Source organism: Paramisgurnus dabryanus, chromosome 7 (genome assembly GCF_030506205.2).
Source record: "Paramisgurnus dabryanus chromosome 7, PD_genome_1.1, whole genome shotgun sequence".
Lineage (NCBI taxonomy): Eukaryota > Metazoa > Chordata > Actinopteri > Cypriniformes > Cobitidae > Paramisgurnus > Paramisgurnus dabryanus.
Window position 1 is genome coordinate 33,937,238 of NC_133343.1, and position 26,286 is coordinate 33,963,523.

A 26,286-nucleotide genomic window follows, 5' to 3' on the forward strand; every position below is an offset into this window, starting at 1 on the left:
GGTGAGTGTACATGCATTAGTATAACTCAGTACTTGCATATTCTTCTACCTACTCAAATGTACACAGCCTGCATTCCCATAACCAGGGCCGTTTCTAGGCATAGGCAAGCCAGGCGGTCGTCTAGGGCGCCACTTGGCTCAGGGGGCGCCACTTGGCTCAGGGGGCGTCAAAGAGCGCATATAAATTTTAACTGCTGCTTCACTGACTTAAATGAGTGTAAAAACGACAAAATAAAAAAATAAACTCTGCAAAATATTTTACCAGCATCAGACAGAAGTTGATATGTGTGATGTACCCAAAGTATTGCCACAACCTTCTTTCATTTGTTTTATCCGCACATTTTTTCATGATAATTGATATGTAAAAAAGATTAAGCACTGCACTGTGATCATTTGACCTTAAGAACAAATCATGATTAAACTAACTAAACATAGTTTTATGCGTAGTAAGTCAATTGTTCTCACCATATAAATAATGGTATTTTCTATGGTAATGGTAATTAATCTGCTAAAATCATGGTTACTACAAAAATAAAGCCATCATATAACAAATAAAAATTTTACCATTGTTAAATTTCAGATGTTCAAAATACTTTTTTATAGTAAATACCCACACTGTCAACATCAGTAAAACATCCCTATATATTATAATGACCCAACGCGTCCAAACAGATGTTACGCGCCTCCCCCTGCGCACGCACAATGGTTTCTTCCACACCCATGCTGTTTATAGTGGATCGTCCGCTTCTCCAAGTCATTGCGCCTCCGACAGCTCCTCCATCGCGCTCTGTCGCTGTCTTCTTACTTACTTTCACCATTTTTGCTCTCTCACATTTTCAACGGTGAGTACTTGACTCTCCTTTTCTCTTTTCTTCATCTTTCTCTCTTACCTGCGACCTGTTTTTTATTTGGGATGTGCTCGCATTTTGTTTTTCCTTTTAATTCAAGCGCCAGTCACCTAAAGCCGACTTTTAATGTTTCGCCTTCTTGGAGAGGTGGAACGTAAGGTTTTGGATAACTTTGGTTAACATATATGAACTCTTGAGTTTGCTGATCTCGTCCTGCGCTCTTTGGACAGTGGACGGGAATTGAATGTGTCCTGTGTAGGAGCAGGTGCCTTATTTTTATTTTGACTGTTTTGTCTTTGGTTCTTTTTTATTTATCTTGACATTTACTTGTAACCACCGAGCAGCTTTCTTTTGATTTTCACCGTTTTAAGAGAACATTTGTGTGTTTTACAGTTGGGAATTGCATTTTTAAGTTGATCAAATGGTACATTTTTGCGTGGGAACTGGTGCGTTTTTGGAGCGCTTGTGAGCGCATAGCGCAGTGCGCGTCTTCTCTCCACTCCACTGCAGACATCTGCGAACATGTAAAGACGTCTGGATTGTTAAACAACACCTTAGATCTGCTGTGTCAACCACGTTTGCACTGTTATGGTCACTGGCTATATACATATCTTATTTTTGTGTATTGCGCCTGTATACTACTACTATATCTGCACATTCATTTGCATTGAGCTGGACTCCGCTTCTCAGTCTCATAACTTTGCAATATCTTTATTGTATACACACACATTTACATATGTTAATATACTACTTCTGTTTGCACTTACACCAACTGGATTGGTCCTGTACTTGTACACTGCAGTAAAGTTTAATCTAATCAAATCGTATTTTACCATATTATACTGGTGGAGTTCAGGGCTACTTTACTAATACTCTGTCGTTATTTAGTTTCTTGCAATCTGGTTCAGCATGTTGTGAAAATGCGACTGGTATTTTCTGTCTGTGCTTTCAAACGAGCTGCCTATACAGTAAATTGCATTTGTGGGCATCATTGTGGAAAAATGCAGCATGGGCCAACAGGTGGACTACAGTCATTTTTTTTTCAGACATACAAGTATTATTGCAAATAATCCGTGGCCTTTTGATTGTATTATATTAAAAGTAAGACTTTTAGTCATAGTCAAGTTGCCAACTTGCTTAATAGTTTAAAAAATTATCTATCATTGTAATAGTATAAAGGGTGGAGGGCAGGATTTGTATGCCTGAATAGATTAGGTTTTATGTACATAATTAAAGTTTATATAAATAAAAAATAAATGATATAAAAACAAACTTTTTGTTACTTTGTCTTTATAGTTACTTATTAAGATACATTATACTCTTGGTGATGTTCCGGTGTGACAAGTAGCCCCGGTCTCCTGGTCTTCTCAAACCTTTTTTTATATCTTGCAATGGCAATGTATGCAATTGCTCTTGACTGAAAAATACAAAAAACTGTAATCACATGCTGTCTGAGCTTACTGGGTTGATATTTGGCCTAAAAGAGCAAAATTTAGGCCACAGTTGTATATCATAAACTTAAACATGCTTTCAGGAAATAAAGAAAAGGTATAGAGTAACTGTTGCTTACAATTAACACCCTTTTAAATATTTATCTTAAATATTAAATAGATACATAATAGACAAGATACAGAATACAGTACATTATTGTACAACAGTGTTTAAAGATCAAATATCAAATGTTTTTAGTGTATATCCCTAAAGTCCTTTGTATGCACACATGCTAAAAGTGTACCATACATCCAAGTGTTGTAGGCACTTTCACTTAAAATGTACATTATTTCCAGGGGTTGTCTGGTCAAGGTTTACTTTACTTAAGGACTAGCTTACTGTTTGTCCTTCCAAAAACAATGAAGCACTTTACACCCTACTTTCTTTACAGTAATGTTTTATATCGATGTGTTTCTGCTTTGTAAGGTTTAGAGAAAGGGCACTGGATCGAAAGAATAATGCTTCCTATCAGTGTTGTCATGGTATCAAAAAAATTCTGGATGTGTGCACTACTAAGTAATGTACAAAATGATGTTGCACACTTACACTGTACACTACAGTGTGTATTTAAGCATCTAGTGTATTTTTACAGAAGTGTAAGGAAATGTTATGAAAATACAATACTCACAACTACACTATTTACACAATTAAATGGTTAAAAATAGTGCAGATATTTGGATGCATCCAGCAATTCGATTGTAAACATGATTATTTCTTAAATAATTCACTTACTTTAATAATAATGATATATACCATTACAGCTATCAAAACCGTTCTTCTTTCATACAACGCAAAATATGTTTAGCAGAATGTTGGCACTGCTGCTTTTCATACAATAAATGAGTGATTGGTGACCAATCTCCGGTCAAAATATGTATACGTGCACTGTTTTCCAGTATACAGTATGTTATTCACTATTTAAATTTATGCTTTTGGCAGACACTAGAGCCAAAATATAAAAATGCTGGGTTATTTTCAACCCACCAGACACACAAATTGTATTTTGTGTATTTTGCATTTTGTGTTAAAACAACCAGCATATGATCATTTACAGCCCAACAGGCTGGATCTGTGCCGTTTTGACCCAATGCTGGGATTTGAACCCACAACCTTTGTGTAATGCTTTATCAGTTGAGCCACATAAAGACAGATTGAGCTACTGACATCACTTCACATCACGCTATTTTATGTTTGGATTTGTAAACTAGCACGCAAGCCATATGGACTACTGAAATGACACTTTTATGGTGCTGTTATTGTCATCTTTGATGCTTCACAGCCTCTGGTCAACATTCAATTTCATTGTACATAGCCTGAATATTCTCCTCCACATATTCTTTTGTGGTCTATGGGAGAGAGAAAAATAACATGAGGGTGAGTAAATAGTGACAGAATTTTTTTTGGGGGGTGCACTGTCCCTTTGAGGACCCAGTAAGTGTTTTTGTAGGATTTAGCAGTTTTCCTCGAAATGTATTGCTTTGTAAGGTATTAATTGCCTATACTTCGAGTATAACCAATTCAAGTTGACCAGTTCAAAAAACTGCAAAAAAATACAAATGCTGAACGCATTGCGAGGTATTACAAATGAACATAACCTACACATTAAACCAAACTTTGAATGTGACATAAATTATTTTTAATTAAGTGGCTATAACATACTATAATTGTGCTAAAGTATTCATTTAGCAGGTGCTTTTATCCAACACAGCTTAGAAGTGAGAGTAATAAAAGCATATGCTATAAATTAAGGGGAAAACTAAGTAATGCACCTTTCATATTAGTACCTCAAATATTGGTACCAAATGTATACATATCTGTACCTAACTGGAACATATTACAATATTGGTTCTCACAATGTTCAATGTTAAATATCTGTCCATATTAAAGTGATTGATTACGACACTTCTGGCTTGTATGCTTTCACACCTGTGGAAAAGTGATGGATGCTAATTGTTGCTTAATCTGTAGAAACTTGATATTACTGAATGGAACAAAGTACACTGTGTCCAAGATGCTAACTATAACCCAGCTTTAAGTAGTTAGCACCATTAATGTGACACTGACATGCCAACTGCATATCTTTGGATTAGCTGGCAGCTTTGTCATGAAACGCTCAGATATTATTAGTCATCGTTATACGTTTTTGCTACCAAAAGCCCCAAAAGTGTCCAAAAGTCTCAAACATGTTTTTCAAACGAATACATTCATACTGTACAGATTTAATAAATAAACAGATAATGATCATGCAAATTAATTAGTTTTAGGCAAATGAGGTACATCATGGTTTGGGGAATTTAGATTACATTAAAGTTTTAAGAGTAAATTGGTGATGGCACTATTGACGGTATTTTTAACACACTGTACTGTACAGTGCTTTGATGTCTAATAAATTCAGTCACCCATTCAGAAAAAACACGACCTTGTTATTTCTACAGCACACCAAACCGAACCAACGCACATCACAGCGCTTTAATAATGGAAGTTAATTGGCACTTATTTTATTATCAGTCACTACAATAAAGAGCATCTGATGCCATGTTGTTGCCAACAACGTGTTACATTTCAACTGAAGTGCTTGATGTTGTCTATGTCTTTGTCGTCTGTGCTGCATCAGTTAATATTTCCGAGCACTTGTGGCGTGACTGTCATCGGTTATCTCGGCAGGGTCCGGGGGACCTCATGTGTGTGGGATATTGTATGACCGGAATGCTCCTCAAATATCAGGCACCACCACCACCACCCAAACAACTAACCCCACATAGAAACTCTACGACACAAGAACTTCGCTTAGAATTGTCGTGCTCCTCTTTTGTCCAACATTAATGCACAACAGGCTTATCTTTGTCAACATCGATTGAAATATTCTTAACATCTCAGGTTACGCTGTCGCAGAATGTTTCCATTAGGCAGGAGGGGGCTGAACACAGCGACCTCCAAGGTCAACTGAGCCTGGTACTGGAATGAAAATGTGTCACATTTTTTCAACCGTAAATTAAGCTCCCATATTATATACAAAATAGCCTGTGGGCTAATTGTAAAACATATTTTCACGATTCTTGTTTCTCAGAAAGGTTAGGCTTTCCAATGAACCCGTAACCTTGCTGTGAACAAGTAATGACACCTTACATTATGTGGCTTGGTGAGAAGTCTGCTTAAGATTTCTTTCATGGTGTCAGAGCCATATCTAGTGGGTTCTTGTAACTTATACAACTTCCTAGCAATGCCCTAGCAACCACCCAAAACACCTAGGTAACTACATAGTAACATGCTAAAACACCATGCAGTCACATGACATCACCCTAGCAACCACCCAGAATGTCATACAGAAACTTCATAGCAACATGCTAAACACTCAGAACATCATGCATTCAGAACAATTCCCTAGCAACCACCCAGAACACCTTAGTAACAGGATGGCTACATGCTAATCACTCAGAACACCATGACAACGCCCTGGCAACCCCCAAGAACCCCACTAGTAACTGCAGAGCAACATGCAAAAACACCATGCAGACACATGACAATGCCATAGCAACCAGCCAGACCACTAGAAACGGCATAGCTACACTTAGAACACCATGCAATCACGTGACAACACCCTAGCTACCACACAGAACACCCTAGTAACTGCAGATCAAAATGCTAAAACACTCAGAACACCATGCAGTCACATGACAAAACCCTAGCTATCACACAGAACACCCTAGTTACTGCAGATCAACATGCTACAACACTCAGAACACCATGCAGTCACACGACAACACCCTAGCAACCACCTAGAACACCCTATTAACTGCATAGCTACATGTTAAACACTTAGAACACCATGCAATCACATGACAACACCCTAGCTACCACACAGAACACCCTAGTAACTGCAGATCAACATGCTACAACACTCAGAACACCATGCAGTCACACGAAAACGCCCTAGCAACCAGCCAGAACATCCCAGTAACTGCATAGCTACATGTTAAACACTTAGAACACCATGCAATCACATGACAAAAACCTAGCTACCTCACAGAACATCCTAGTAACTGCAGATCAACATGCTAAAACACTCAGAACACCATGCAGTCACACGAAAACGCCCTAGCATCCACCCAGAAAACCATAGCAACTGCACAGCAACATGCTAAAACACCCAGAACACCATGCACTCACATGACAACACCCTGGCAACCACCCAGAACACTCTAGTATGTGCATAGCAACATGCTAAACACTTAGAACACCATGCAGTCACATGACCTCACCCTAGCAACCACCCAGACCACCTTATAGAAAAGGCATAGCAACATGCTAAAACACCCATAACACCATGCAGTAACATGTCAACCCCTGGCAACCACCAGAACACCCTAGTTACTGCAGATCAACATGCTAAAACACTCAGAACACCTTGCAGTCACATAAGAACGCCCTAGTAACCACCCAGACCACCCTATGGAATAGCATAGCAACGTTCTAAAACAACCAGAACACCATGCAGTGACATGACAACAACCTAGCAACCACCCAGATTACTCTATAGAAACAGCATAGCAACATGTTTAACACTCAGAACACCAAGCAGTCACATGACAACGTCCCAGCAACCATCAAGACCACCCTATGGAAACGGTATAGCAATGTGCTAGAACACAAAGAACACCATGCGGTGACATGACAACGTCCTAGCAACCACCCATATTACTCTATAGAAACAGCATAGCAACATGCTTAACGCTCAGAACACCAAGCAGTCACATGACAACATCCTAGCAACCATCAAGAAAATCCTAGCAACTGCACCGCAACCTGCTAAACACTCAGAACACAATGCAGTCACACGAGAACGCCCTAGCAACCACCCTATGGAAACGGTATAGCAACGTGCTAAAACACCCAGAACACCATGCAGTGACATGTCAACACCCTAGCAACCACCCAGATTACTCTATAGAAACAGCATAGCAACATGTTTAACACTCAGAACACAATGCAGTCACATGATAACATTCTAGCAACCATCAAGAAAATCCTAGCAACTGCACAGCAACCTGCTATACACTCAGAACACCATGCAGTCACACAAGAACGCCCTAGCAACCACCCAGACCACCCTATAGAATGCCATAGCAACGTGCTAAAACACACAGAACACCATGCAGTGACATGGCAACGCCCTAGCAACCACCCAGATTACTCTATAGAAACAAGCAACATGCTTAACACTCCGAACATCAAGCAGTCACATGACAACACCCTAGCAACCACCACGAAAATCCTAGCAACTACACATCAACACCCAACACACTATGCAGTCACATGACAACACCCTAGCAACTACCCAGAACACCCTAGTAACTGCATAGCAACTTGCTATAACAACAGGCTTGTTCAGCAATTCATGGGTATAGCAATCTGCTAAAAACACCTAGTACAGCATGCAATCACATGGCAACGCCCTATCAACCACCCTAGCAAGCATTGGTGGAGAGTTTTGCTCAGGCAAAATACATTCTCAGGCAAATGCAACTCTTACTATCATGTTTTTTACATTGCCATATGTATTTGGTTTGTTTTGAACTGCAGGATCCCTCGCCCTCTTCAGGTTAGAAGCGCTGGACCCAAGCTGCATACCATACTCATCCCCTGGTCACAAAAGATACAGTATCTGAGAGGTATGCGCAACTTTTCTATTCATTTGATTTGTTTTTTATATTTGCGTGGTTATTACAGCATAATTGAATCTTTTTATTTAGGGCCCGAGCACCGAGGTGCTCTGTTTTAGGACTTTGACGATTAATTGTCTGTTTTATTGCTTTGACATTTAATTTTCATACATTTTTTGTGTTTTCATGAAATAATTTTCACACATTGTTGTGATTATTTAAATTAAATCTTTGTCTTTTGTCTGTAGTGCCTACAAAAAAAATCAATTCCTTACAGATCCTTAAGAATAGCATCCTTCACTTCCCTAAATTTTAAATTGCTGTTTTGGAAATGTTTGTTTTACCTGGCAGTTCGTACTGCTTTGCAGCATTTCTTAAATGTTGTTTTTTTTCTAGTGTATTGAATTGCTTTGCAATGTCTTGCGTTACACTGTCAGTTAAGGAGCGCCATCTGATATGGTCTCATCTATACATGCGCTGCAGCTCCCCTTGTGTTTTTTAAAGAGATGTGCAATCATTGCGGTGATCTGAAATCATCACGGTGATGTCAAAAAATTGCGATAAGACTATTATTTAATCATTATGACTCCCCTAAGGATGATTTTATGTAAAAATTTTAAATAAGATAACAATGTTTTGTGTGGTAAATGTGCACTAGTGATACGGAGAGCAGTGATTTAAGCATCGCTCTCTAATCACTACCAGAAAAGAGAGAGCGTGTGAATTATAGATACACGCCTGTGAAAATTTCATGGAAATGTTATTCAAGCTTTCAAATATGTCAAACATTGCCTGCTACACTGATTGGGAATGATGTTGTTGATGTTGCGCTAGTTAAGAGTGAAAAGGCTAAAGAAATCTTACATTTGCTTGACTTGAGACAAATTAGACGTCGGAATGAAAGCACTGAATGAAGAATACAATAACTTTTAAGCTTTTACTGCATCACGTGTCTCATTATGGGTGCAGTTATATCTGTGCTATGGGAATCATGCATATTTTAAACCTAAGTTGAAAGTGAATGTATCTGAATTTCTTGGTGTTTTCCTGAAAGCTGTTTACGAGGTCAGTGTGTGTTTACAGAGAAAGCCCTTTAGCATTAAACACTGCTTATGCAGCAGTCAATATAGATCTAGATTAAGAAAAAAATTATGTGATGGATGAGAATCTGGTGAGCTTTAGGCCAAATGATTTGTTTATTGATGTGCTTTTTCCTATCAATAATAAATGTTTTATTATTTTCTGCAAATACTGCAGAAAGAAATCATATATGTGTAAGAAGCTGATGTTGCTGGACCTCTGCTGTGAGTTATGGGTTCATTTAGGTCTCTCTCTCTCTCTCTCTCTCTCTCTCTCTCTCTCTCTCTCTCTCTCTCTCTCTCTCTCTCTCTCTCTCTCTCTCTCTCTCTCGATATAGTGTGTATTGTACACAACCCCAAAACCCACAATCTCTCATTTTATCCACCAGCTTGCCTAGAAAACACAAACATTTCTAATGAAATATTAAAGGTTTTGCACCTAACGGAAATTGCTGCAAGTGTTAGACTTTATAATAAGGACATAATTTTCACTAATATTTGCCGTGTTTTCTGTAATATTCAGCAAATTTCGCTTTTGCTTGTGTTTCGCGAACCTACTTTTTGGGTCAGAAATGACTCAAACTGTTCCCTTTAAATAACAGCACTTAAAGGTAAATGCAGGAACCCAGCACTGCTTTTCTGCTACTGTATTGTAAAAAATGGACAATCTTTTAAATTCACACATGCTTTTTTCATATCAGCTTTGAAGTCTTCAATAATATTGACTTTTGCATGCAGGTTTGGCAAATCTGTGACATCTTTTGTCTCTAGTGAAGATTTTTTCATTTGATCTCAATACTCTTTTTTGGAAAAACGTTGAGAATCTAATGAGATCTCATCTGTGATTTGTCTTTCCTACAAGTGGCTTATAAACATGAAATAAACACTAAAACTCGAATTAGTGCTTATAGGTGGTACAATGTGATGATGCAATGGTCTGTTTTGGCTGTGTTATTAAATGCATTATTACACCAAGCTCTGGTATTGCACGTTCGTGTCAGGTGCTATAGTTCATGAGTCAGTGCTTTTAGCCCCCGGGGTCAAGCTTTTGAATTAATGAAGAAACCCAGTGCTGCAACAATGTGATGTATTATAAGACTTTGTCAAGATCCTCAATCTCGCCATACCTCTTTCCAGCACAAGGCTTTTAAAAAAGATAGGCTGTTGCCTAAAAAGTAGGTTGCAAGGATGTTGTTTTAAACCGTCCTTCTCTGGTTATTTGCTGTGTTGTATTATGTGTATTTGTTTCATATTGGTTGAAAAGACAGAGATGTTGGTAGTTTAAAAGATATGTTAGTGCTGAATCTTGTTTTTCCCTCTGTCTTTTTGCTGGCACAGCCCGAGTCATATCCCATCATCCCCTTTTTTCTTTTCATTGTGTCATCGTGTCTGAACCGATTTGGGAAAGCATCGAGCATTACATGTTTTTATTGTAGATCAAATAAAAGTTTGCTTTGCTGTCCGCAACGTCGAACACATCGGGGGCCTGGTGGTGTTGTCGTTCGGCTTCAGCTGGGCTCAGACGTACACGAGCCATACACGAGTCCTCCATTTTCTCAAATATCCGCGGCTCAGACCTAATCAGGCGTGACTGATCCTTGAATCATTTACAAGAGGAACGGTTCCATTGCATGGAAGTCTTTTCTTCCTGCCCGCATGATTTTGCAAATAAACAACATATGCTGATAAAAAGCAACCGCTTTAAGAAGCTCACACAGAATCTGTTGAGCTGCTTATGAGGTCCTCTTTGGGAAAAGATGCATCGGCCTTTAAAAAAATCCTAGTCTTTGGCATAAAGATTTATTCCAGGCTGTTCATTAGATAAGCTGATATGCTTTGGTTATTGACTGGGTCCGGGTCAGTCCTGTTACTCCTATCAAACTCCACAGCGCATTAAAATTAAATATACTATAGTTGTAGTTTATTGAAGTTAGTTTATATTACATTTGTGCATTTGACATACAATTTTATCAAAAGCAACTTATAAAACATTAAAAGATATACAATTATCAGAATGTGTGTTCTTGGGATCGAACCCACAACCTTTTTCTTGGGTAATGCAGTGCATTTTTTCCATACCGGCTACACTGAAAAAAATTATTCATTAAATTTACTCCATTTTTTTAAGGTACAGTAAGTGGTCACAAACAATTTATTTATTTAAACAAAAAAAGAACACTTTTTTGTTTAAATGTCACTTAAATAAATAGTTGCAACCACTTACCTTAAAAAAAAAAAAAATGGAGTAAATTGAATTAATATTTTTTCAGTGTATTGCAGACAGATATTTGCTTTGGTTTGAAATTTTTCTAAGTCGAACACAAATAAACCTGTGTACTGTAGGTAAGTTGCAATTTTATGTTTCAAACAGAGATGGCGATAGAGAGGCAAAAAGCGCAATATAATTTCTTGAATCGCTCTCGCTGTTTTTTGTTTTTCACTCGCATGAAGTCAAACACAGCTATTTTCATTATGTGGAACAAATGTAACATTACAAGCGAAATCGTAAGTAAATCTACATATTGCGATGTTAAGCTACTTTTATCACTATGAAAAATGTAGTTCAAAATTAAAACAACTTGGTTATGCAAGTCAATTCAACCTACTATTTTAAGTTTTGATTTGTTATAAGTTGACATAACTTAATAAAATAATAAAAACAAGTTGAAATTGTTTAACTTAATTTGTCAGGTTAAAGTAAAAAAAATATATATAAAGAGTTTGGTTCCAAAATGCGATAAACGCCATTTAAAAAAAAGGAGTTACCACCAAAATCATATTGGATCAGAAGTAAATTCTTAATTTTACGCAAAATCCGATATCTGCCATGTTATTCTGTCATCTTTTCTCACTTTTTTCCCAAAACGCAATAAACCCCAGTCCTTTTTCTCTGCAGAATGCAATAAATCCCCTCAACAAATCACAGGGTACCATTCAACGCATTGTAAAAGACAATGGCTGCGCATTGAATACACACAGAATCCTAGTTTTCCTCATCTACTTTGTACTTCGTGATCAACAAACAAGCAAAAATAATATAACACTTTTGATGGCATTGATAAACCTGTGCTGGTTTTCTGTGGCGAAGAAGAAACATAAGCCACTCAGGCGAAGGAGAAATGCCAGCTGTTGCTGTTCTCACACGACAGCAACAAACTTCTGTCAAACTTTCCATTATTTTACTTGAAGCCAACGAAAATCGAGCAGGACCAAAACATTTTACAGCTGATCGCTGTCAATAAAGTTCAGCGACGACATCCCAAGGATGACAGCAGCAATGACAGTGTTCTGAATATGACAAAGTAAGTGTTTTGATTAATGCATTAATGTTTATTTTTAATCAGTGTATACTACTAGTCAACTAAATGAATATAACATGGCAAAGATGAATGCACATTTATATATTGATTCAATAGATTTATAGCATTTTGAAGAAAAAAAACTTGTAACTTTGCTGAAAAAAATATTTTTTTATATAATAAATCTTTAAAAATCAAATTATGTATTTGAATTTTTTTATGTTATTATAACCTAAAGATGCTATGTGAAAGTTTGTAACAGAAAATAATGGTTTTCATCTTGTCACTTTCTTTGTATAGAAAACAAATTTTTACGCAAATTAGTCAAAAATTGTGTTTTGGAACCAAGCTCTTCATATTTTGATTTGACATAAATGCTGCATTTTTTACCTATAATATAATTTTAATGAAACATAATGACACAGAGTGAAGTTGACTACAAGTTAAATTCATACAGTATTATCCATATACATTTGCATTTTATTGGCAAATTGTGCGAAAAGCTTACTAGTAAAGACTACTGTTAAATGTATAATGGTGGTAAAAATGTCCATCCGCACTTTTGTAAATCACTCATAAATTGATTTCGCAATAGCATGATAAATCATTTCAGTATAACACTTACTTCTGTTCTCAAATTGAGTGTGTAGTTGTATCAAGTAGTGTAGTGTGTAATGTGTATTCGTTCTCTGTTATCACCACTTTCTGTATCTGATAGGAAAATCGCTGCTTAATGGGAAGATAATGTGTCAATTAATTTTCCCTTAATGGTGGTGGAAAAAAGGTGAAAGGAAAAGATGATAATTGTGTTACTTTGGGCTCAGTCTCTTTTATCTTCGTCCGTGCAAAGACATCAAAGTCTTGTCTTTCTCTAATGCTGTTTCTCATACACAACTGTTGATTTATATCCACTGTGTGAATCACTTTTATAGACTTTGTACATAAGCGGCAAACCAAGCTCTTGTAATACTACATCGGTGTAAGCGTTAATGTTCATGCCAATCTGACGGATCTTTAGGTGTTATTAATCTGTAATTTCTCATTAATACGTGTTTGCTTTTTGACCCTTGCTTAGAAATTTTACTTTAAGTGCTTCCTTGAATAATGACAAGAAAATATGCAGTGAATTACAAAAATAGATGTATTTTATAGACATTATGTGCATGATTTATATATATATATTTTTTTTTAAGAAATAGACTTCAATAGCTGAGTTCCTATAGGGAATTTAATTTTAGATCATAATACGATTATTGATGTTAAAGTCTTTGAGTCTTTTGAACATTTGTGAGGTTTCGAGATGTAAAGATCTGATGTTAATTAAATCTTTCAATGCTCCACGCGAGAGATAATTACAGCCGGCGACAACTAGTCACATCTCACCTTAAGAAATAATTTCAGCATCGCTCACAAGTGTGATGTGTCCCCTTGATTCAAACCTGTTAATGTAATGCATTTCTATAAGCTGGAAGTTTCTGCATAAATCACAACATCTCAGCACATGGGCTGTTTTTTTACATGATAAATCTGAGCGTAATCCAGCCGGCACATCTTGAACCCTAGAGCATTTACACTCAGTCTCTTTTAATGAGTGTCCCTATGGCTTTTTCCTAATCCTGGTTAATCTGTTTTAATGGTTTGACGTATCCAATAACCAATTCAGCCGGCAGGATCGGTTAGCCAGAGGGACCGTATTACTGGACGATGAACATTGGAAATCTGGGCCATATGCTTTAGATTTAAATTTTTTGCATTTGATTGAAAAATTCAGTGGGGAGGCAGGTGTTAGTTTTGATAAAAATGGATATGCCATTCATTTAAAGCATTAGATATATAGTTTCGATCTGGAGAAGACTACTGCAAAAGCAGCTTCAGTTCATGGATTTTTATGATACGTATTTGTCATTATAACCTTGTTGGTGCTATTGAGTTTGAGGCATCATCTTTTCAAAAAACCTTTAAAGAAACTTCTTGAACTTATATTTTAAAAAATTTCTTCCAGTAACCGGTGAGCAATGAAAGCCCTGAAATGTCTGTGAAGGGCACGAATTACAGATGTTTTTGCCTTTCGCTCTGACAGTCCCGTTCGAGTGTCTCTGATGATATGTCATTGCACATTTCTCCTGTCAAGACTTCCTTCTGTTGCTCAATTAAGTCCTTAAGTCAGGATGTCAGGCGTTCTTCTGCCGAACCTTTTAAACGGTGAATGACGCTCGGAGATGACCTGTCACATCTTCTGATACCATAATTGATAGGTGCTAAATGTGTGAAGAGACTTTAAAAAAATAATGAGCAAAATTTTTCATGTCACATATTCTTTATTTAGTCTTACTTTACACCCGTTTGGTGTCTCCAATTGAAATATCGCTGTCGTTTTGAGGTCTTTACTGTATGCCTTGTGAATTGGGGTGAAGTTTTAAATGTGAAAGTGCATGGTCCAAAACTTTGTCAGCTATAAAAGCTCTCAGTTGTTTTTGTTTTTAGGGCTTTGCTTATAAAGCAAGAAGCCATGAAGGATCCTTATTTTCGTATCTGTTCAGCGAGATGTTGTTAGGCGTGAATGTTATAACCGAGTCATAAATTGAAAGATGACTTTATGGAAATCAACATTATCTAAATGATGGAATCAGAATGCCTCAATGCTCTCCTCTTAATATCTTGCAGTCTTTAAAAAATAAAAGAATCCAGAAAGTTCCCATGATGCTTTGCAAATGATGGCTATGAAACTGTCCATGTACAGTACCCAAGAGGGCTCTAGTTCTTCTTTAACAGATGGCACCTAGAAGAAATGTGTTTTTTTTAAACCGTATAGCCACCTCAAGAACCCTGGGTTAACCTCACAAGACCTTTTTAGGAATATATTTCCCAAAATCAAAGAAATGGAAATAAAAATTTTTTTTTTTTTAAAGAAGATTAACCCTATGGTGCCATTGTGCTTTTGTATAACAGTAAAGCCTGATCTCATGAGAAATTGTACATATTTTACGAGTTGGCTAATTTGTATCAATTCATACAAAGTTAATCATGCAAAATCATACAATTCTCATGAAAAAAACAACAACGAAACCAAACCCCTAACCCCACACCTAACCCCAACGTCACAGGGGTCAAGGCAAATCGGACCAAAACTTACGAATGTGGTTGTATGAATTAATACGAATTAGGAACTAGTAAAATATGAACGAATTCTTGTGAGATTGCGTTGGTACACTGTAAAAAAACAGTAGAAATTACGATGTTACTTGCAGCTGGTTGCCGGTAACTTACTGTAGATTTAAATTTATGTTATTTACCGGCAACATTTTGTTCAAAGTTAAATGAACATTAAACATTTACAAGTCTTTGTCTTTACAAAGTAAAACTGAAATAACAGCATCAAGAAACAAAATCTGAAGCAAAAAAACAAGTTGATGATGATTTCTGCTTTGCATGAGGCTGTTATTGTATAGTTTCATTTTGTAAAGATAAAGACTTATATTAATAATAAAATATTTAAAATGTATTTAACTTTGAAACTATTGCCATTAAATTGCATTAATTTAAATCTACGGTAAGTTACCGGCAATCAGCTGCAAGTAACACTTTAATTTCTACAGAACTGTTTTTACATTATAAAGCTATAAATAATACATTTCTTCTTACCGTAATGTAATAAGGCATGTTATTTATATTGTTAAATATTTTTTTTTAATTACTACTACTTACTATAGTATTTTTAAAATTATAGTGTTCTATACTGTAGGAATAAATTATCTGCTTTAATTTCAGGTTTAAAGAACAAGATCTTACACTGTAAAACAATTTCTGTAGTTATGGAGCTGTTTTCCAGTAACTTACTGTAGATTTACATTTATGTTATTTACTGGCAACAGTTTGTTCAAAGTTAAATGAACATTAAACATTAACAAGTCTTTGTCTTTACAGCATAAAACTATAAAAAACAGCCTCATGCAAAGCATTCTGGGAACCAGAAATCCTCATCAACCTTTTTTTGTTTTTTTTTCCTTCAGATTTTGTTTATATAGATATTTGTTAATGTTTAATGTTCATTTAACTTTGAACAAACTGTTGCCAGTAAATAACATCAATTTAAATCTACAGTAAGTTATTGGCAAACAGCTGCCATTATACTATCTACAGTATTTTACTGTAATTTGACCTACGCGTGTTTTTTTCTATTTATCCATAAAACAAAAGTGTTTTTTGCTAAAAAAGGCTTTGTTGTCATTACAGAACCCCTTTAAAAAACAAGAACAGGTTTTCAGAAGAATCTGCAGTAAGAGTTGCTCTGGATATTTTTGGGTGACCTTGTTTCAGAGAGAGCATGTAAAGGTCTGTTTTCTGCTTTTTGCCAGCGACCTTTCAGCAAATCTGCCTGTTTTCAGATCAGCTGGAATATTCAACAACAGTTAGCATCAGATTAGAGGGGCAGAATGATCCAGACGAGACCCGTGGCAAGTTTCGACACTAAAATGTCACAGGCCAAGGGGCTCAGAAATGCGACGGCTGCGGATGGTGATGTATTTTTAGATCGGCGCGTCGAAAGTAGCGCTTTACTTCATCAAAATGTGGAAGTGTGCGGTCTCTTGCTGATAGGAGACTGAACTTACTGCACTTCACGTCGCCTTTTATGTGTTTATGGCAAATTATCTTTGATGGAATGACAGGTATAGTCTGCTCGCCATATGGCTGTCGGAAATGGAATGGAAGAAAATTCTGTCTGGATGTCACATTTATGGCTATAACTGGATTTGTTCGGATTGCATGGCACCTCCCCCAGTCTCTCTTGGCCTCAGACACATCGTAAGGAGTCAGAATTCGTCAGACTGTTTTGTTGAATGGATTTTATAGTCCAGTGCATATGTGTCTATCAACAGTTTCTCTACTGCTCTCTCTCTCTTTCTCTCTCCCCGCTCTCTCTCTCTCTCTCTCAAGCAGCTAATGTTGGCCTTATAATTAAATGTCATTAGTAATATGTATTTTCTTTATCTTTGTAATGGATGAAGGATGGATGTGGTGTAATTCATTAGCATCGCAAAACATCTTTATCTTAATCCATTTTTTTATCCGACTTGTTTTCCACTAACATTACACGTTTCTATCTGCTTTTACGATTTCAGTCATATATTTTTATGTATAGGGCCAGCTTTATTTAAAGTAAAGTGTAGAGAGTATTTTAAAGGGTCCATATTATGCAAATCCACATTTACAAGGTGTTTGGACATAAATGTGTGTTGGCAGTGTGTGAACACAACAATCCTACAATGAAAAAAGTCCACCCTCTCCTTCATTTTTTATCCGTATTAAACCAAAGCAGTCTCATTACACATGCTGTTTTGATTCTCTTGTTAATGTGATGTCACACAATCAAAGCCCCTCCCACGGCCACTGCCTGACTGGTTAATTTTATTTTTTTAAATGTGTTTGTTAGCGTAGCGCTAATGCGGCTAAAGATACTATTGTCTCAGACTGTATTCACAGAAATCAGATCTATTTTTAACCAAAAGCGTCTGTTGGTAAGGGAGTGAGGAACTGCAACTCATTTGCATTTAAAGGTACAGACGTAAAAACAGCGCTTTTTTGCACCCACCCAAACAGGTTCATTTTGGAAATGTTATAACAAATGATATGTGGGGTAACTTCACAGACATATTCTAGGCACACCTGAGACCTAAATTACATCTTGTAAAAATGGGCATAATATGTGCCCTTTAAATTAATCATGCAACATGATTTACTAAGGTTTGCGATTATTTAATTTAATTATTTAAAAAAGCAAGTTATGTCAACTAAATATTAGTCAAAAACTATTTTTAAAACATTGTAGGTTTAATTGACTTGCGTAACCAATTATTAAATTTGCACGCAGCACTGCAGCATTTTTTATAGTGATATTTATCCCATTGGCCTTTTCCTTGATTCTAAGTGAGTTTTAATTGTTTCAAGAAAGGTTAATTCAAGCAAGACGTGATCGCACATTGCATACAAAATTGATTATTATGATGAATTTTTTGATATAAAGATATTCAGAATGCCTTCTCTCAGTATAAAAACAAAGTTTTGATTCATTATATAATTGCTTTTCTGCTTGAGAGTCTTTAGATCTTTTATTTTAAAACAAGACAAATACAGGAGTTTATCTTTTCGCAACTATTCTGTTTTCCTCTCCGTTTCTCACAAGCAGTGAATGTTAGTGACAGAAAGATGACAGAAGTGGTATTGCTCGCAGTAAACATTCACTGTTGATTATCTCTTATAAGCAATCCGAAGGTTTCAGGCCAATCAATGAAAGCTCTAAACTTTCTTTTATTGAATTCAATGTGTTTTTCCATACAGACTCATTTCAAGGACATGGGTACTTTCTATAGCGGGTCTTTGACAACATACAAAACTGAATTGCTATTAAGCGCATTTATACTGCAGCGAGAACATGAAAATTTGTCACCTCACAGTTAATTCTGTTAACCTTATTTTCCACCTTTGATCATCATAGGCACATCAGCTCTGTTCCATCAAAAAACATACACTATGCATCCTTGTGTATGCATATATTTTCATCTACAGTATTCTTTACGTTTTACATTTTTAAGATTATTAAAAATCAGACAGAATAGTTTAAGTATATTAAACTAAATTTGTACGAAGTATGAGTAATTCTTGGTGCTTTTTAGGGTGCTGTGCAGTTGACATTTACGCATTTGTCAGAGGATTTGATCCAAAGTGACATACAGGTCATTCAGGCTATACATTTAATTAGTATGTGTGTTGTGTTCCCTGTAAATCAACTATGTGGGTGTGTGCTGCTACCCGGTCACTAATTAGTTTTGGCTGGTTGCTAGGGTGTTCAACCAGGTCTCTATGATATCCTGGTCCTTAACTCTTTCACCGCCATTGACGAGATATCTCGTCAATTAAGAGAAAACGCTTCCCCACCAATGACGAGATTTTCCGCAGTACCGCTATTATCCACCAGCACTTACGCAACTTATACAACCCGGAAGTGGCGCCTCACGTGAAAGAGAAAGAACTCCGTGTATATTTTAAAGATCGCTCTTCATCTGATCTCTATCAAAAGTCCTTTGCTAAAATGGAATTATCTCAGCTTTTTACTCAAAATTGCGTGTTTTTGAAGAAACCTACCCATGTTTGAGAGGTGATTACAAGAAAACTAATGAAGGTAGGATGAAACGTTTTTTTTTGTTTGTTTGTTTGAAAGCAGAGGGTCTGTTCTTTCATCTGATATATTGTTTGTTTATATATTTAAAGAAGAACATTTTCTGGAAGGCATTAAATTTTTGTGAAAATCATGAAAAATCCTGGCGCTGGCTGGCAACTTTTAAAAAAAATGCTGGCGGGGAAAGAGTTAATGGGATAGATGTAAATTCTGTCATCATTTAATCACTTTCATTTTGTAACAAACCTGTATAAATTTATTTGTTCTGATGAACACAAAGGAAGAAACACAAGAATGAACATGAGAAATGTAAAACGATCATGAGCCGCCTTCACTTCCATAGTAGGAAAAAATAATACTATGGAGGTGAATGGGGCTCATGAACGGTTTGATTACAATCATTCCTCAAAATATCTTCCTTTGTGTTCATCAGAACAAAGAAATTGATACAGGTTTGAACAACATGAGAGTGAGTAAATGATGACAGAATTTACATTTTTGGGTGAACTATCCCTTTAAATTGTGCCTCTCCTTCATTGTAAGTCTGTATGGATTTGGTTGTGTTTTCCACAATATTTCTTTTTCATTTGATACCTAAGTTTCTCTCTAAGGTGTGATGTACTCTGTATACGAACACGATTATGCTGACATGGCTTTTCTATGCCCTTTCACTTCCATAGTATTATTTTTGCTACTATGGAAGTCAATATGAAATAATATGCCCATAATTTTACCATGAAGTTTTTCTCAGTATCAAGAGTTTATGGTGGTATTTATTATTAATGCAAATGTATAAATGTCAGTGATGTTGAAGCAGAAACTGTAAAAGTTTTTTATGAACTTCACTAATGCATTTTAAATTGTTCGGTAATGTGATCTTTTTTGGTTAAAATATTCAGAGTTTCAAAATTAACAAGATCATTAAATATGTATGCATAACAGTTACTTTAGATTCTTTAGTAAAATGGCATAGCATTAATATAGCTTCAGCCATTTGGGATTTCATGTAAATTTTCCCATAACAATAATACATTTTTTAATTCAAATTAGCATAATGACACTAACACAATTAGTCCCATGTTGTATAAATACTTCATGATTTTATTAGATCATTAGTCTGTCCTCATTATGAAAACAAGATCGTTTCGCATTCCAGTAATGAGGGTGCTTAACTGTCATAAAAAAATAATCCGACATCTCTTCCTAAAAACAGGCTTTGTTTATTTCTTCATTCTTTTGATTAGCGTGAAAATATGATCCAGATATGTTGTTGACAGGTTTCACGAGAAGCTCTCTGAGCCCGAGCAGAAGTCAACATCAGGCGCGGACAGATTGACAGACGGAGAGCATTAGTGTGCATGCGAGTAAAAGATGCATCTGAGGAACACAGTCATGTAATCGCACCCTGTGTGTATTTGTGTGTGTATTTGTGAGGCCTTAACAGATTGCTTGCCCATTGAGTTCTGACCTTTACTGGCAGGAGAACAGTATAAAACCAAAGGCTGCACCCTATAGTCAGGCTGAATACTAACTAGGCCACATCCAGCTGTGTTTCTTTGCCCAAGGTAGGGATGAGAAAGTGAAGATTTCACAGCCGTGTCAATGTAATGTGGAGATTTTCAGGGACCTTTGAACCGAACTGAAGGATAACCCCCCGGCACAATAAGATCAAGTTTTCATTACCGTTGTGGAGAAGGATCAGGGCGTAGAGACAGCGAAACAGATCGTGGAAAAGCCCGAAACAATGGAAAATAATTGACTGGTACAGGAAAACACACAGTGTGTCACTGAAAGAGTGAAGGCGAGACGAGATGATTGACTGGTCGGGTAGTGAGATTGACTAGCAAGTTTATTTTGATGTATTTTTCTCATATTTACATTTGTTAGCAAGACTGTTTGTTATGGAGAGGTTGTGTGTCTAAGTTTAGCACCCAATAAAGTATCAATAAAATGGCAATAAATATGATGTATTTCAGAGATGATGAACCATGCAGAAAAAAACATTTGACTTTAGAAGTTAACAAGAACCTTATATTTTTATTTCATGTTGTCTTTAAAGCTTTCTAAACAGTGCTTTTAAAATTAACTTCAATAGAGACCATTGCTGTCAAGCAATTTTACCTTTTATATACATAACCCAAAGGCCTTGATTGTTTTGCGAGGACTTTGATTTACATTTATGCATTTGGCTTTTATCCAGAGCAACTTACAGTACAGTGCATTGAAATTATACATTTAACCAGTCTGTGTGTTCACTGGGATCAACCCACTACTGCAATACTCTATAGTTTACTGCAATTACAGCATTTATATCCCTACAGTAAATAATATTGCTGTCAATTGAACATTTAGCTGACCTAACTACTGGACTCGAGACTTTGAACCGGTTCACAGAACGAAAACGAAAACTAGAAACTTTTAATGTTTTGCAAGGATCAGAAACAGAACCAGAAACTTTACAAATATATATATGTTCCGGAACAGAATCGTTTATTTAAAATAAAGGTAACCGGTTAATACTGTTATTTTTTCATTCTTTGACAAGATTTCTGTGCAATATGACTCGGTGAAGTTCACTTCCGGTCGTCGTTGACTCATCGAAGAAATCGCACCAGCAAGTAGCCTAACTTACTCAAGCCCAAGTCTCTAATGCTCAATCATAAGAGGTAAATATTGTAGGCTACCAATTATCTCAAGATATTTGTTTTTTTAATACTAATTATTAGTGGTGAAACGGATCACAGTTGATCCGTGTCCGTACAGATGCGATTCGCAGATTAATATGCAAATTAAAATGGGGTGAAAGTTGATCATTCGCACGTGTTTCAAAGGCTTGCAAATGTTAACAATGAAGTGATTTTAAACAATGTAACCACAAAAATGTGCTAAAGCAAGCAATTTTTTTAGGGATGTCCCGATCTCCACTAATAATACGTGGCCGATCACATTTCTGAATCGGACAGCCGATCTTATTACAGCTATTTCATGTACTACGGCTTTTGATCAGTAAGTCCTTATCGATCTAAAATCACTGTTAGTTTGAGTCGTTTATAACATGCATTTGAAAAAGCAACACTCGTCACACATAATTATTAAACATATTCTTTATTATCATGAAAATACCTGAAAAGATTTGAAGAACAGCAATATAAATATATCCTTCAGCCATTTCATGGAGCTGCGTGTCATCACAGCTGCATGTGTATTGTTCTTCGTCTACAGCGCATTTTGAGTTTCTGCACGAGAGCGCCCCCTGGCTTTTGGATGTAGTGGCATTTCACCGTAATTCATTGAGAAACATAGCAAGCATTATCGGCCGATCGATCGGAGCATCCCTAACTTTTTTGTACGCACAGACGCAATGAATGTGTCCAACTCATCAAACGTGATTTTCCCTAAAAATACATTTCTCTTAAAATACATTTTGCGAATAAAGCACTGAAAACCACATAATTTTCACTTTATGTAGAGCGACTGTTTATGCTGCATCTTCTTCCCGAAGCGCCGTTTGGATTTCGTCCTCAATGCACACGTGTTTAAGTGCACTCAAAAGTGCATACACGTAGAGACGCGTTTCAAAAAGCAAGCGACCTTTCTGTTCTTGACAGGACACGTACAAACAAAATGATCTCGAAATACCACAGTATTATTATTCTAATAAAAACATTTGTTTAAGTTGTTTGCCAAAAAATGACATGGCAGAAATTGTCTTTGTCTTAACTCTTTCACTGCCATTGACGAGATATCTCATCAATTAAAAGAAAACGCTTCCCCGCCAATGACGAGATTTTCCGTCTTTCCGCAATACCGCTATTATCCACCAGGTGGCGCCCTTCCGCAACTTTTTAAACCCGAAAGTATTGCCCTATGGCAAGCGGCTGCATGTCTGTGTCTGTTTTAAAGATCGCTCTGAATGGGATCTCTATGAAAAGTCCATCACAAAAATTTAATTATCTCTGCTTTTTGTTTAAAATGTGGTGTTTTTGCAGAAACCTACCCATATTCAAAAGCTGATTACAAAAGAACCACTGAAGGTAGGATGAAACAGTTTTTTTTTTGTTTGAAAGCAGAGGGTCTGTTCTTTCATTTGGTATGTATGTTTATATATTTAAAGAAGAACATTTTTGGAAGGCATTAAACTTTGGTGAAAATCATGAAAAACGTTGGCGCTGGCTGGCAACTTTTTTAAAAAACGCTGGCGGTGAAAGAGTTAATTAATGTATAAGGCTGACAATGTTGATCTATCAGGATTACAGTTATGCCGCTTACATAATGTAGCCTTTTTTAAGGTTTGATGACAAGATAGAGACTTAAATTATAGATAAATTATGTAGACTAATAATTTAAGTTTAATGCACTGTAAAAAAATTCCGTAGAAATTGCAGCTGGGTTGCCAGTAATTTACCGTAGATTTACATTTATGTTATTTACTGGCAAGAGTTTGTTCAAAGTTAAATGAACATTAAACATTTACAAGTCTTTGTCTTTACAGAGTAAAACTAAAAAAACAGCATCAAGCAAAACATTCTGGGAAACAAAATCTGAAGCAAAAAACAGAAAAAGGTTGATGATGATTTCTGGTTCCCAGAATGCTTTGCATGAGGCTGTTATTGTATAGTTTTATTCTGTAAAGATAAAGACTTGCTAATATTTAAAATTTATTTAACTTTGAACAAACTCTTGCCAGTAAATAACATAAATGTAAATCTACGGTAAATTACCGGCAACCCAGCTGCAATAACATTGAAATTTCTACGGAATTTTTTTACAGTGTGTCCTAATGATCAGCCCACTTATTTGTTCGGGAACTTTATTTTTTTGTTCTAACCGGTTCAGAAACGTCAATTTTAGGGTTGAATCGAAAACCGGAAACGTTAAATACTATTTCTGTTTGGAACAAACCAGTTGGGAAAAATCTGGTTCAAAGCCCTGACTGGACTAACACCAAGTCAATTTTTCATTCATCTGTTACCATCACTAATAGATTTAGATGCGCAGTCTTGTTAACTCTTTCCCCGCCATTGACAAGTTATCACATCAATTAAGAGAAAACACTTCCCTGCCAATGATGCTTTTCTGACAAGTTTTTACGGCAATCTATATTTCCGCTATCATCCACTAGGTGGTGCTTTTACCAAATTTATAAAACAATTAAGCACTAACTTAAGTTTTGTAACGTTTCGTGTCAATGTTATTTTCATGGCACTGTTTTATTTTTTCTTGTATGCATGTGGTGAGGTTTTGAACCAGCTTTCTCTTGTCAGTACTGACAGTTTCAGATTGCGTTTGTCACATAGCAGCTGTAGATAGCCGAATCTTTTCTCTATCTCAGACTGGTATGTCACTAAAGGGTCCTGACTCTCCTTAGCTTGCCCTATACACTGTAGAAGTGCCCGTGAAGTTTAGTTAAAGTAACCGCTTGTGTGTGTGTGTGTGCGCGTGTGTGTGTGTTGGGACAGATTCCATAACAATCCTTTAAATGAATTTGCTCAGCTGGTAGTCGGTGCCAGATTGAATCTAAGTGAGTCTATGAAATCTACTCTGAGCTCAGTTCTCTATTAAGGTTGTGCCTCTAGAAAAGTGTTTTTTAAATGGGTTTACTTTAGGATTTTGCTTTAAAGGGGAAGTCCAATTTAGACATTTTAGCCTGTTTATCACGGGTAATTTATGTCCACTTTGCATTATACATGAGGAAAAATAAATAAATTTGCACGATTTTGATTATTAGATTGATAGTGTGTTGAAGCAGAATTTTCGTAACGGTCTTTAATGGACACAATTAACCAGAATGCACTGCGCGAAACTGATTTATTAGCTCCACCCACTAACCACTGTTCGATGCAGTCGTCAGGTTTGTTTGACTTCATGCGGCGCCGCAGGAACCGACAGCTGGATGACGTCAAGGTTCCGCGAAAGGGATTTAAAAGCAAACTCCTCCGTATGATTTCGCGAATCGCTCTCGCGGTACTTTGACGTCATCCCGCTGTCGATTCTTGCAACGCCACATGAAGTTGAACAAGCCTAATAACTTCTTTTACCGCTCAACTAGCTCTCAAATCAACTCAAGTCAACTTGAAGTTAGCCGGCAGACGAACGCATCCAAAGAGTAACTCCGCTTTAACCGTCTCTGAGGGGGAAATCACCAAAGCCCTCGATAAAAGATGACTAGAACCTGTGCAGTATGTGGATGTAAGGACAACAAATTCAGGCCACCGGGAGTTTTTATTGTTGACATCAACGCGACCCTCAGCTGACCCACCACTACACTACTTTGAATATGCAGCCAGCACTTTCGTCAGGAAGATTTTGAGTACTGTTTTCAGCCCAGTTTTTCCGCGGACTCAGGTAATGTAAAATTGTTAAAATATCTAAAACATCATTTGGCTTAGTTGTTGCTTGTTTTGTGTAACTACGGTAAACATACTACGTAGAAAGTTATTATCATGTTGTTGTTATTATAAACACGAGCAAAGCAAGCTAACGTTAGCTCCTGTGCAGCTGTCAATCAAAAACGTTATCATCTACTGTCAATCATCTCGCCTCAAGACCCGCCCCCATTTAGAACATTCAGAATTAATGTAGTCGTGCATTTTTCTTCCGGTGATTTGATGACGCGTCAAATCACCGTTACTGTAGCAGTTAAAAGCTTTAATTTTTTATATGGAGTTAGTACATTTGATGGCAGCACAATCAACTACATATATGGCATGAAATATAGTGTTGGAGCATAATGTT

The 26,286-nt window shown here is 36.5% G+C and overlaps 1 protein-coding gene across 1 annotated transcript in view; it reads left to right on the forward strand.

Annotated features, from left to right (window-relative positions):
* The first annotated feature begins 739 nt into the window (after window positions 1-739).
* The window catches only part of raly (RALY heterogeneous nuclear ribonucleoprotein), a 110,081-nt gene continuing 84,534 nt past the window's right edge, over window positions 740-26,286 (forward strand). Inside the window, exons 1-2 of the mRNA XM_065279634.2 lie at window positions 740-842; window positions 7,920-8,008. The gene's annotated coding sequence lies outside the window, so the exon portion shown is untranslated. The remainder of the gene's footprint in view (window positions 843-7,919; window positions 8,009-26,286) is intronic.